Below are 13,332 nucleotides of genomic sequence, written 5' to 3' on the forward strand. Positions count from 1 at the left end.
AAAAAGAGCGGCAAAAAAGAGCGGCAAAAAACGGCGGGAAAAGCGCGGTAGGAGCGGCGGGAAAAGCGGCAAGACGGCGAAAAGGGAACAAGAGCCTACTAAAATCTACTAAAAAGGAGGGGCTGAGAGGGGAGGACGGCGCACGGCACTCGGGGGCACACGCACGGGATACAAGGAGAGAAAAGGGGAATTTCAGTCACTCGGGGGCACACGCATGGGATACAAGGAGAGAAAAGGGATTTCAGTCAGCACCAGCACAAGCTCAAGCACTCGGGCACGAAGGGGGGAGCACACTCACAGGAGAGGAAGGCAGTCAGGGACTGGAGGCGCTGCGTGAGCAGGGGAGCGACCTACCCGAGGGTCAGTGGTCGCTACCTCTGCCTCGCAGCGGCCGCCATTTAAGGGGTAGGTGGGGAGGCGGGGTCAGCTGGGAGGCGGGAGGTGGGCGGGCAGGGGAGCTGGAAGCGGCAAAAAAGAGCGGCAAAAAAGAGCGGCAAAAAACGGCTGGAAAAGCGCGGTAGGAGCGGCGGGAAAAGCGGCAAGACGGCGAAAAGGGAACAAGAGCCTACTAAAATCTACTAAAAAGGAGGGGCTGAGAGGGGAGGACGGCGCACGGCACTCGGGGGCACACGCACGGGATACAAGGAGAGAAAAGGGGAATTTCAGTCACTCGGGGGCACACGCATGGGATACAAGGAGAGAAAAGGGATTTCAGTCAGCACCAACACAAGCTCAAGCACTCGGGGTACACGGGCACGAAGGGGGGAGCACACTCACAGGAGAGGAAGGCAGTCAGGGACTGGAGGCGCTGCGTGAGCAGGGGAGCGACCTACCCGAGGGTCAGTGGTCGCTACCTCTGCCTCGCAGCGGCTGCCATTTAAGGGGTAGGTGGGGAGGCGGGGTCAGCTGGGAGGCGGGAGGTGGGCGGGCAGGGTAGCTGGAAGCGGCAAAAAAGAGCGGCAAAAAAGAGCGGCAAAAAAGAGCGGCAAAAAACGGCGGGAAAAGCGCGGTAGGAGCGGCGGGAAAAGCGGCAAGACGGCGAAAAGGGAACAAGAGCCTACTAAAATCTACTAAAAAGGAGGGGCTGAGAGGGGAGGACGGCGCACGGCACTCGGGGGCACACGCACGGGATACAAGGAGAGAAAAGGGGAATTTCAGTCACTCGGGGGCACACGCATGGGATACAAGGAGAGAAAAGGGATTTCAGTCAGCACCAGCACAAGCTCAAGCACTCGGGGTACACGGGCACGAAGTGGGGAGCACACTCACAGGAGAGGAAGGCAGTCAGGGACTGGAGGCGCTGCGTGAGCAGGGGAGCGACCTACCCGAGGGTCAGTGGTCGCTCTGATACTGATGAAGGCATTGTATACAGTTCTGCAATTCTGTTGACTGATTTTTTTTGTTATTACTGTTTTAATCTATTTGAATTGTATTTTGATTATTTAAACATTTTTAGCCCAAAATGTATATGTGCTTTTATGGCATATCGGCGAATAAAGAATTTTGACTGACTGACTGGCATATGTCACCCCTAAGGTCTGCATGCGGTGCCCCAGAGGTTGGGTGCAGTGTAACTATAAGCAAGGACTTTATAAAATATGTTTTATAAGCCCTTTTGAGGGAATAACAGCCAAATTCATTTTCACTATTGTGGGACATTAGCTCCATAGGCTAACATTGGGAGGTTTTATTTAAAAATAATAAAGTCCAATTTTCTGCTAGAAAAGAGCTATATATGTCATGTTCAATAAGTCCAACAACATGCCAATGCTGGATTTATTATAACAAGTACAGAGAGTTTTAGAACTCTTTCTGAAAGTTACCAAAATCAGTCCTGTAGTGCCCTTTCCTGATTGGTCAGCCTCTGGCAGCCTGAGCCAAGCTACCTTAATTCGGTGTAAAGTGGCCTGTGCTGAAACAAAAGAAGCATCTAGGGGAGAAGAACTGCTGCCACAGATGGCAGATCAGAAAGGGGGTGGAGTGGTCAAACTGGTTTTCAAAGAAGGGAAAGCCACCTGGGACAGAAACTAGACCTCCCCCAATCCCTGCTCCCCCAGCCAGATGGGAGCCCCAGGAATGAGATTAGGAAAGGATATGGAAGAGGTGTGTTAGGGAAACATAGCCTCATCCATAGGTAGGATCAATTAGATGTAGCTTCTATGCAGAGATTTTCTCCATGTTGGAGTTTAACAAATGCTACTTTCTGGGAATTATTTCTGCCACACTTCACAGGAAGTGGTCACCCCAGAGGGTGTCACCCTGCACTCCATTGGTCAGGGGTGCCCCCCTTCTTGCCAAACCAAGATCCAGGATAAATATTACAGAGCTGCCCTGCAATTCAGATTCTTGCTGGAAGGAGATATTGGAGAAGAAGGACTGCCCTGCTGTACTTCTGGTCTGCTCCTGAAGGATCGCACCCACAAGGACTTTACCAGCTGCAGATTCTGTGCTTCACCACAAGAAGGGCTTTGCCTAGCTTCTGCAACTCCAGGAGTAGACTCCCTGTAACCTACAGGTACAAAAGAGCTGACCAGAGTCCCCTGCACCAAATCCTGCAAGAAGAGCTCAGCTGACCAGAGTCCAGTGGCCATTTAAGGATTTTAACCAGATGCATTCTGGGAGATGTAGTCCCAATTTCAAAGTAGCATTTCAGAGCTTCTGGAGCCTTGGGTCAAGTTTGTGGACACTGCAAAGACCCAAATAAGACTTCTAGAAGAATATCCAAAAGTTTGGAGAAGTTTGTAATAACTTTGTGAAAAAGCTCCATAAGGTGACTGGCCTGTTGATGAGAGTTAAGCCGGTGACGTTGAACCATTTATCTTCACCATCATTAATGAACTAGCCAAACCCAAAGCCAGCAACATAGACCCTTCACACACACAGCCCCTATGTGACGCCCTCTCCAACCACTTCCACCACAAAATCTTGGACATCCACAACAGCTTCATACCACACACACCCACCACACACCCCTCACTCACCCAACTCAACCCCCACTCATGATCCCCCCACCACATTCACCACCTGGGCCCCCACCACACACGAAGAAACCAAAAAAAACATGAACTCCATCCACTCCGGATCCCCCTTCAACCCCTGTCAACATCGCATCTACAACAAAGCCAGCCCAACCATCGCCCCCATACTCCGTGACATAATCAACTCCTCCTTTGACTCCGCCACCTACCCAGACCCCTGGAAGCACGCTGAAATTACTGCTCTCCTAAAAAAAAACAAAGCTGACCCAGAGATCCTCTCCAACTATCGCCCCATCTCCCTCCTCCCTTTCCCCGCCAAGGTCACTGAGAAACTAGTCAACACCCGCCTATCCCACTACCTTGAAGAAAACAACACTCCTGACCCCTCACAATCCAGGTTCCGCAAGAACCACAGCACGGAAACCGCCCTCATCGCATGCACTGACCACATTAGGACCAAAGTCGACAAAGGCGAAACCGTCGCATTCATCCTCCTAGACCTCTCCGCAGCCTTTGACACTGTCTGCCACCACACACTCTGCACACGCATCCACAACATAGGAATTCGCCATAAAGCCTTAGACTGGCTCACCTCCTTCCTCACTGACCGGACCCAGAGAGTCCGCCTCCCAGCTTTGCACTCCACCACCACCAAGATCATCTGCGGAGTCCCCCAAGGGTCCTCTCTCAGCCCCACACTCTTCAACATTTACATGATCCCCCTAGCCAACATCCTCCAATCACACGGAATCACTATCCTCTCCTACGCAGATGACACCCAACTCATCCTCTCCCTCACCCGCAACCCCACCACCACCAAAACCAACCTACACGCAGCTCTCCTCAACACCGCCAGCTGGATGACAACTAACCACCTCAAGCTTAACTCTAACAAAACCGAGATCATCATCTTCTGCCCCAACAAAACCGTATGGGCCGACTCCTGGTGGCCCACCGCCCTAGGACCCGCACCCACCCCAGCAAACCACGCACGCAACCTCGACATCATTCTGGACCCCTCCCTCTCCATGACACAGCAAATCAATGCTCTAACCTCCTCCTGCTTCCACACACTCCGCACTCTAAAAAAATCCTTCAAATGGATTCCCCCAGAGACCAGGAAGACAGTCACCCCTGCACTCATCAGCAGCAGACTAGACTACGGTAATGCCCTCTACGTCGGCACCACACTCAAACTCACACGCAAACTCCAGATAAACCAGAACACAGCTGCACGCCTCGTCCTTGGCCTCTCCCGCCACGAACGAATCTCACCACACCTTAAAACCCTTCACTGGCTCCCCATAAACAAGAGAATCACATTCAAGATCCTCATCCACACACACAAATCCCTCAACAACACCGGCCCTACATACCTCAATGAAAGTGTGAATTTCCACCCTCAACCTCCGATCAGCCATCCTTGCACTAGCCACAGTCCCCCGCATCCAACGCACCACCACAGGAGGCAGGTCCTTCTCCTACCTCGCCCCCAAAACCTGGAACTCCCTCCCCATCAACCTCCACAAAACCAAAGACATCCTGCTCTTCAGAAAGAACCTCAAAACATGGTTGTTCGAACAGTGACCCTCCTGCCCCCCCACCCAAGCACCTTGAGACCCTCACAGGTGAGTAGTGCACTTTATAACATTTTTTGATTGAACCATGAACTGGCCTGTATTTCAGATGAAGCTCTGGAGATTTTCCCCACTGATGAGACTTCTAGGAGTGGACTGGGACCTCGCGCTGAGCCAAGCCGATGACATCACAAGCTGGCCTGAAGAGGAGCCCCAATGAACAACTAGAGGAAAAACTTCCAAAAAAGACACCAAGGGCCTGATTTAGATGTCGGTGGAGGGGAATACTCCATCACAAACAAGAGAAATATCCCATCTGCCATATTATGATCCCATGATATCTTATAGAGATCATAATACGGTGGATGGGATATCTGTCACGTTTGTGATGGAGTATTCCCTCTGCTGGATCTAAATCAAGCCCTATGTGAGAAGGTAAACTTTTGACCAAAGCATACCACTCAGTTATGTAAAGTGGTTGGCATCAACTTTTGACTTTACCCCAGTCTAGCGTGACCAGATGTCCCTGGTTGATGCTTTTTGTTTTTAGGCACTGTAAAGCACATTGTTACATTTCATCTTTAGAGATTCTTATTACGGTTCCTTATCTTGAATTTTTGACATTTTGTCATTTCACATATAATAATATTTATTATTTCAAAAAATTGGTGTTGAACTTTAATTGTGTGTTGTGTTTTAATTATTTACTGTTTTGATGATATTAAATGCTTTACACACTTGTCTCCAAAGTTAAGCCTAACTGTTCATGGGCCTAGATACCACAGATGAGCATGGATTAATTTATTGAGACTTTGACTTGACCTAGTGTGGTGTTGTGGCCTGTTACTAAGTGTAGGTAACTACCTGCTTTTACTAATAATAATCCACTTTCCATCATTTGTGTTGCACAGTGTTGGGATCCAATACTTGTACTTAATATACTATTAAATGCAGCATTTAGGTGAAGCAAAGTAAACATCCTCCAAATTGACTTAGAGAAAAATTGTTTTTGATTGTTAAAATTTATTAATTATTTTTTCATTACCTTATTTATTATTTTCCTAAATTGTTCTGCTCAATTGGCGCCAATGTTCTTTGTGTGACCCAAAACCAGGGATACCATGGAGCTTGATTTTGCTAGCCTACCCACACTAGTGCTAGTAGAAAGAGAGGAAGCCCCAGAGATGGAGGAGAGAAAGAAGAGCGCTCCTCCAACCTCCAGGAGGAGGATGATGATCAGAAGTCCTTATTTCAGAGATCAGGGCCTAGTCCCGAGCTAGTGGGAGGGGCAGCTCTGTGGTATCCACCCAAGAGGAAGCAGAACTGGTTCTCAGGGAAACGGAACTTGAAGACAAGTTTTCCTATATAGCTTTAGAGGTAAAGAAGTTGGCTATGGGCAAGAAAATGTGGAAAAGAGAAAAAAAGAGAGATGGTGGCAGTGAAGTAGAGTTTGAGGTGTCCAGGGGTGGTGGGTTTTGCCTCAGATAACCCAAGGGGATTGTCTCTAACTACTATGAGGATGATGACATCTACAAGTGGCAGTTAGCCTTCATGAGGGCTCTCAGGAGGAGAAGGGTTAGTCCTCATCATTGTGGTTCACTTTTATGGGAACTCATCCCAGTGTCTGCGAGAGAGGCTCCTGACCCTAGGGGAGGGTGTGACAGAGTCCTATCCCAGTATGAAGAGATGTCTCAACAAGAAGTTTGGCCCCATCCCAAAGCAGTATAGAATGAAGTTTAGGGTCACCCAGAAGGTCAATACCCCGTCCTGGGTTGACTTTGTTGACACCTTAGTTGTTGTGAGGTTATTTTAGCATTTACACAGGCACATTATTTAGTCCTGGGTCTGAGGCCTGTGCCCTCTCACCTAGTTACATTTTGCTTTTATTCCTTTTATTAGTTTAGCAAAGTTTGAATTTAGTGGAGATGTCTTTCATTCTTATATCAGTTGCCCTTCCATGCAGAAGTTGTTATTCAATTCTTTGCACTACATTGTGATCCTGTGATCAACCTAAGGCTGTACACAATATTTACCGGGTATTGCTGGTCCAAAGAGTACATTGCCTACCCTACACCGAAAAATATGTGTTGTCACTACAAGGCAATTCTTAGAATGACAGATATGTTTTTATAAAACATCACACTATCCACACCATCTTAGAGGGGACATTCCAGCCAGCAACATTTTGGCACTACTGCTGCAGAGTACATAGTGGCCTATTGTGTTCAATGGTATGCCCCCTTTTAATACCTGCTCTGAGCAGTCGTTAAACGTGGTGAAAAAATGGCACAAGGAAATCTCAGATATCCTTGCGCCATAGTTTCACACCCTCTATCGGGGGAAAGCCTCCCCTTCCATACATTATACCTGGCACAGGCATAATGTGGCACAAGGATTTACAAAGTGTTGCAAGGCATGCAATGCCATTGTACGGGGTGGGGGAATGAGAGATGTAGTATCTAAAAAGCAATTGTAGTCACCTCCCAGGAGCCAAGAGATCCAGCTCCAGCTGGATAGGGTCTCAGACAGTGTGTGTTAGAAGACGACTTGGCTGGTGTTAGGAGAGTATGTGTTACCTATGAGAATGTGGCTATTGTTCAGTCACCACTTAACACATAATGGCCCTCAGGATGTATCACCTTTTCCTCATCACAAACAGGACCCCAGAACAAATCCATATTAGAGTCCCACAGGCATAGGAGGAATAGTTAGTGGAGTATATCTGACCCTGCCAGCGACGTTTAGGTTTGTGAGCTTCCAAAAGTGTTAGGTGGGATTCCTGTAATACGGCAATGTGTATAACTTGGCACCAAAAATAAGAATAAATAGTGTAGCGTTGGGTGGGGGTGTGTATACTGCACACGTTCCAGGTCAATACATTTCTGTGAGTAATAGTATATGAGAGATGTAGGCCAGGGGCTGTTTAATCTTTCCTCAGAAAGCATAGCAACCAAACTGTCAGATGTGTGAGCAGTGTAAGTGATAACAAACTAGGGATGCCTGAAAAGTAACAACCTATATAAGATAAAACAAATAACAACATAGACAATCTTTAGCATATCAAATACCAAAGAGTAGTACACAGAAACAAATGATCAACCCAATCAAGTGTGAGAGTGGTGTTGAGGGGGATGCGGTGGGGCTGCTATGGCTGAGCTCTGTGGTGCTTTGACTCAGGAGGTTGGTACCCCCTTGGGTTGAGTAAATGCAGGCGTCTGTTCATCAAACTTGAGCCAATCAGCCATCATCATAGACATGGACAGGAAGCATGGCCACCTTGTTCCAAGGGAATGTACATAATATGTGAAGTTCAAGTGTATCGGCATGCAGTAGGTTTTAGGCCTGGATGAGCTGCAATGTCAGTAGAAAGGAGATCAGTTAATGATAGCTGCTGTTCGTGGGGTGATATCTGGTGGGGGCAGTCAATCATATCCAGAGGGCCAGGTGGCGACAAAACTCTCTTTATCCAACAATTGAAATGCTTCTACCTCTAGAATTTAGCAGTTTTGTTTGTCAGTGATGGCAGCAGTATCTTTCAGTGCCTAGCAGTGTTCTTTGATTTTTTGTTCTAGGTTGGGGGCCACTGGAGAAACACAAAGAGTCCCCGGGCTAGCCCTACGATGTCTTCTTTGGTTTATTGAAGTCAGAGGGCTTCCCCTGTCATTGCAACATTGTGAGACATCGCTCCCTGGCTTTCCCTGTCTTCACTTCAAGTAGGAGGCATGTTTCCCCCAACACTGAATCTCTGTTGGTATTGGATTACCAGTGAGCAGGGATTCGATACAGGAGGAGGTCTGCGCATCGGGACTCGCAACCCTCAACTGAGAAGAATTGCGATTGCACTGCTAGAGGGAGACGTTCCTACAAGCAAGTCTCCACAAATTTCACTGAGTCTCGACCATCAGCACCTTTTAGAAGGTCGACCACACAAATGTTATTTCCGCAAGATCTCCCTTCCGCATCTTCAGCACGCTTTTCCAGTATGTATACTCTCACTGAAAGACTCTGTAGGAAGGTGTTCATGTCTAGGATTTTTCTTTGTATTATGTCAAGGATTTGTTCTGTTGTTGTTACTTAGTCTGTGAATTTCTAATGGTCTGCCTAGAGTAGGGTAATATCTACAATGATAGTATCAATTTTGCCTTCCAATGAGGATCTGGATTGTTCGATCACTGCAAGTACAGCACCTAGTTTGTCTTCCAGTGAAATATGGCTGTTAGCATGTTCATACTTGTCTGGTATTAAAGGTGCAACTCAAGGATGCATGGCTGCATGTTGGTCAGTCATCCGTAGTCTCCCCATTGTGGCTTTTCCAGTTGTACAGTGTATTAAAGAAGGTTGAAGTGAACCAACATGTCAGGAACCGCTTGACATTGACTGTGTTTTTGAGGCACACCACAGCACAAGCAGCCCCAGGTGTCACTACCACAATTAATCAGAAGGCAATAGAGGTTTTAAGAGTGGTTGGGCTCCACAGAAGGTGTCAAAAGAGTCTGCCCGCAAGAGGTCCAGTTAAGCAGTGCAGTACTGCAACCAGTTCAGCAGTAGTCTGCATAGAAGATATTTATGACTAACAGGTGTGTTGCTGCCTCCCTTCAACTGCCAATAGCAGTGCCAAAATGATGGAGGGAGGGGTGAAGGAGGAAGAATGGGTGAGCTGGGTTAGTTTCTCCACTAGGCAGGCTGGCCAGACAGTATGTGCACGACGTGTGAGCAGCTTAGAGAAGTCCATAGTAAACAGCTTAGGCAATAGGCAAGCACTGTTCATGTGGCTATCACAGTGGTGGTGTGTTTGACTTACTTGCCTCGCCAATGAGTTATTATTGCTAGGACACTGTGGAACAGGTCACTCACATTTAATGGCCATAGCCTATGTGCAACTATTTGCAATATGTCGCGCTCTATGGGGCATATTTATACTTTTTGGTGCAAAACTGCACGAACCCAGTTTTGTATCAAAATTCTCTGCACCGGCTTGCACCATTCTTGAGCACCAGCCGAGCACCATATCTATGGAATGGTGCAAGCCGGTGCAAAGGTTAGGCTAGCATAAAAAGAAAAATGACGTTAGCTGAGTGGGGGTGACAGTATGGGAGAAGGTAGTTTTGCACCAAAAAGTGACGTTAGGCAGGTTAGAGTAAAAAAAAAATCTCTCCAACCAGCCTTGCGTCATTTTCTGACGCAAAACCATCCATACCACATGACTCCTTTCTTAGAAAATACAGGAGTCATGCCCACCACCCCAATGGCAAGTCCCCTGGGCATGGCCATTGCAGGCAGTGCCATGTAGGGGGAGCATTTCAGGGCTCCAATGGCACTTTAAATAAAAAAATTACTTTTACTTACCTATGCTTACCTGGGATGGGGTCCCCCATCCTTCGCTGTCCCTCTGGTGTGGGTAGGGGTGTCCCTGGGGCCTGGGAGGGCACCTGCAGGCTTATTCCATGGTGTTCCACAGTGGAAATAGCTCCACAGGTCCCCTAATGCCTGCCCTGACTCAGGTGTTAAATAATGGTGCAAAGCAAGCTTTGCACCATTATCTGACCCCTCCTCCCCTGTGTGTGATTTTAGCATGGGGATAAATATGGGGGTACAGCCATAGAGTCATTTTTTGCACAGGAATGCATACCTTGCATCTCATTGACGCAAATTAGGTTTCCACGTCTAAAAAATGACTTTAACTCCATAACTTTGGCGGTAGATAGATCTAGCACCAAAGTATAAATACGGAGTTAGTTTTACACTGAATTTGCGTAAAACAAAAAAAAGCAAATTCGGTGCACAACAAGTATGAATATGCCCCTATTTGAGCACAGGACTGCCATTATCTTCCAAGTCGGGCTTTCCATGATGGCTTGATTCTGTCATGGGAGTCTTCCCTTGGAGAGGGGGTCCAGAGGATTCAATCTTGGTCTGCCAGCCGACTCGCAGGCCTGGTCTACGGGTGCAGCAATCGGCACCTGACGAGTGCCGGGGTCAGATAAGCAATGCTGTAGAAAGCCCAAGTTGGGCACAGTGGTGTTTTTAGGCTTAAGCCTCCAAGAGCTCAGCAATGATCCCTCATTCTCCCTGCTGACCACTCAGCCCACCTGCCATGTCCATTGTGGCAGTACAGTCCTAGCTGTGGGCAGCCTAGATTTCTGCTGGATTGTAGCAGATATGCACTGATTCGTAATGGCAGTCAGCACATTTATTGTAGCCGGTCAGGTCAGGTAGCCTGCTCGTATATATGAGTGAAGTTGTACAGCGGGTCAATTGGAACTACATGCACGCAGCCTGGGCCCAAATCTGACACCTGTGCCTGGTGTGCAAACCTGATCAGCCAGCAGCATGCCTCCCGTGTTCTCCACCAACACCTCTCACCTCCACAGGTCCCGAATCGGCAGTGGTGGCACCCAGGCATATGTATCATGGGGGTCGCTGTTAGAGGTCTCCTCTATTCCACTACGGTCGCTTTACCGCCATCTGTTGCATCTACCACCAAAGCTGTCGGTATGTGTCTTGAGGCACAATTAGGAGAGCCACAGCTCAGATATGCTGGTACACATCTCACTGCTAGTGCTGATTGGAGCACCACACAAGTTCAGTCCAGAACTCTGCTCTTGCACTTCCCAAGGCTTCTCGCCAGCACAGCACCCCCACAGTTTTAGCTTTTTAGCAGAGAGATAATTTTCCCTTGAAGGCAGACATAGCCCATAATTGAAATGGATAACGGGGTGTCAGTGAGGAGCTGTTTCAAATTTCATCCACTATATTGACCTTGCTAGGCATGCCCCTCCCCACGTATCGCTGTCTCATTTAATGTAAGGGTATCCTACCTACCTTATACATACAGATGTCCGTGGTATTAGCTAATATCATTGTCAGCCAGATAAGTGAAACCTATCTGATGATGTAGGTAGTTCAAACTTGAACTCTTAAAGGATTCCCCAGTTGGTGTTTCAACCTCTGAACAATTCAATTCCATTTTTAAAATGGCAGACCAAAGCAGGGTCATAATTGTAGCAAATATGAGACTCCCTCTCAGATGAGGGAGGAGTGATTTCATTTGTCATTGAGGTTTTCGATGCACATAGAACAGAATGATTTTATTCTTGGGTGACGTTTCCAGCAGCAAATGGGAATACACACACATTTCATCACAACTTTCCAGCACATGCACCTGCACAATGCAGACCACATGCATGCTTAGAAATACCACTATGTTATCAAGAATGCCAAAATTTGCCTTGATGGCATCCTACCCCATGTTCCACAGGATGCTAGACTATGTCCTTTAAGTAATAATGGACCTACATGGCAAGAGTTGGTTACCCATATACCACATCTTAACATGAGTGCAATGGCAGTAGTAGATGTACGTCACCTATGTGCTAATTTAGTAGAGATATATAGATGATGAATACAATTTGTAATGCAGATTTCATATATCGCCCCAGTAAGGGCTGCTCTAGCACAACCACATGTGGCCACAGTGGGCATTAATCCTGTTACTGTGCATTCAATTATGGTTAAAGTACCAATCAAACAAATAGAGATTCCATTTTGGTTAGCACAAAAAATGTGCCTTGGAAGCAGAATTTCTCCATATGGGACTCCAAGGTAAACATTTAATTCTGACAATGAGTTTCCCATTTAGGAATGGGTCCCTCAGTGGACAACTGTGCCACTTGAGGTGCAGTGTTTGCTGCTCTCTACACTACCACACATGGTACACTAACACTCATTCATTTTCTGGAAATGTTAAAACAAATTCTGGATGAATATGGGGCTTCCACAGCCCAGGATGTGGGTATACAACTAATGGGCACAGTATCCTCAGTCATATTAAGTAACCTTAAAGGGGAGGCAGTTGCGTTGGCAGTATTCCAGAGGCTTTAGGATGTTCCCATGCAGGATCAGGAGTGTGAGATGCCAAAAAATATCACTGTGACCTATGCGAGTATAAATCAGGATAATCTGGGGGCCAGACCAAGTAAACCACAAGTACAAGGTAAATCCAATAAGAATTCTACCAAGCAAGACATATAGGCACTGATTACAACCCTGGCGGTCGGTGATAAAGCGGCGGTAATACGGGCAACAGGCCGGCAGTAAAACAAATTGAATCATGGCCACGGTGGAAACCGCCAACAGAAACAGCCACTTTAACCCTCCGACCGCCACGGCGCTAGCAACAAACACCACGGCAGTGACCGCCAACAGCCAGGCGGAAGACAATGTACTGCCCACTGCATTACAACACGCCTATCCCCCAGCTTTTCTGGGGCAGTACCAACACCATCAAAAGCACAGCGGAAACAGAACAAAGAAGGGAAATGACTCACCTCTTGATACTCAAGGAAGAACCAGGACGCCATGGAGCCCGAACTGTAGGTGTTCCCCATGCTGATGTACCTGCTCATACACCAGGACCATGAATGCTGGTGAAGACGACCACAGTGAGTACTGTACCTAGCACACAGGGGAGGGGGGAAGAAAAAGAGATTGACACACACACATGCAACATGCAACACCCCCAGCCCCAACACCATACACACAAACACATGCAACAACATTACATATACACCCCGTAACCCTCAGGAATCACACAAGGACAAAAGGAATGGAGTAAAATGATTGTAATATTAGTAATTTGGAGAAATATGTTCTTAAAGAAATAAACAGTATGTACAATATTTACAATATATACAAAAGGAGGGACAATGCCCACTCCAAAATGTCCGTGGCCCACTGGGCCAAAAACACATAGGCCAAGGCCACACTTGACTCCTGCC

This window comes from Pleurodeles waltl, chromosome 2_2 (genome assembly GCF_031143425.1).
Source record: "Pleurodeles waltl isolate 20211129_DDA chromosome 2_2, aPleWal1.hap1.20221129, whole genome shotgun sequence".
Taxonomy (NCBI): domain Eukaryota; kingdom Metazoa; phylum Chordata; class Amphibia; order Caudata; family Salamandridae; genus Pleurodeles; species Pleurodeles waltl.